This window comes from Excalfactoria chinensis, chromosome 1 (genome assembly GCF_039878825.1).
Source record: "Excalfactoria chinensis isolate bCotChi1 chromosome 1, bCotChi1.hap2, whole genome shotgun sequence".
Classification (NCBI taxonomy): Eukaryota; Metazoa; Chordata; class Aves; order Galliformes; family Phasianidae; genus Excalfactoria; species Excalfactoria chinensis.
This window is the reverse complement of record NC_092825.1, coordinates 100,501,759-100,503,137: the sequence shown is the minus strand read 5'-3', so window position 1 is coordinate 100,503,137 and position 1,379 is coordinate 100,501,759.

Below are 1,379 nucleotides of genomic sequence, written 5' to 3'. Positions count from 1 at the left end.
CAAACAACTTTTAAGTATTTTTCAACAAAACATACACTTTTGGCTTACAGGTTGTGTTACGTTTTAGTCTTGAGTTGAAAACCGAGGTTTGATATTGTGTTTCCTTTGCTTTTCTTCCCTTCTCCAGCACTTCTTATTTTTTTCCCCCTTTCATCACTGAAAATAAATAAATAACTGAAAGGGAAGGGAATGATAAAGAGAAGAAACCCAAGGAAAACAATTGCCTTCAGCTCTCAAAAGAAGTGTTTATTTTGATTTCAGTTCATTGGTTCAATCAAAAAGTTGGATACATTTCGGATTCTGAAACAGAACTCTGACTTCCATTAGTTCATTTCCAGACGAGATTTCCCTGTTCGTATTTTGCTCGTCAATAAAAACTTGATCAGCTGGAGTCTGATTTAGATCTTTAGGAGTCCAAAACCTCTGCCAGGTATCCAGGATGGCTGACCAGGAAATCCTGTTTTTGGGCAGCATGTCCCATGTATGATCAGTAAAGTCATGGTGAGTGTTCCTTGAGTAGCTTTGGAGGGTCCACAGCGAGCATCTATGTGGCCAAGAGTAACTGAGCAATAGCAGCACTTGGGGTGGCCAGCTCAGAGGGAAGTTTAATAACGTAGTCAAGGCTCAGCCTAGTCAAAGCTCTACCACATTTTTGCTAGTTTTTGTTGATTTGACCTTTTTGGGGTCATGCCTCACCTTACCAGTTGATTAGTGGTTCTTGACAGCTTAGAAATAACCAGCAGGTGTGGCTTTTAAGCTAAACTTCAACCAGCTGTAAGGAGCTCGTGGGATTTACATATTTGCTTATACTCAAACAAATAGCGTGTTGATACCGACGATGGATACCAACTTGCTTTCATGAGGTTTCGTTTTTCATTGCTTTGAAGCTATTTCAAAAATGCAATGCAATGGGGGAAATATGTTACAGTTAATTACCATGTATTTGATTTTATTCCAGCCTGCTTTTGGAACTACTGCTCTGAACACAAGTAGTATTTAACCTTCAAGTAGATGGGTCATTCTGAAGACTATCTGAGATACTAAATCTGGCAAAAAAAAGAGTCTTCAAACCCTGAAGAATTTCCTATAGATAGGAAGTGTTAGAAGTGATAGAAAACAATTAACTTTCTGAGCATATATTCTTTGCATGTAGTAGATGTTTAAAGGGGGAAGTATAGACATTTGTGTTTAAAATTATAACGATAAATGGAAATAAAGACAGAACACTGCTCAAATTACTTACGGATTTGTATATTTTCTATTTAAATTTGTAAGGCATATGGAAAGAGTATGCAGATTTTTATTTTATATATTATTATATATTCAGGTACATATTTAAAAATACAAAGTAAGAGTTAGTAAGAAACGACAAGTGACAG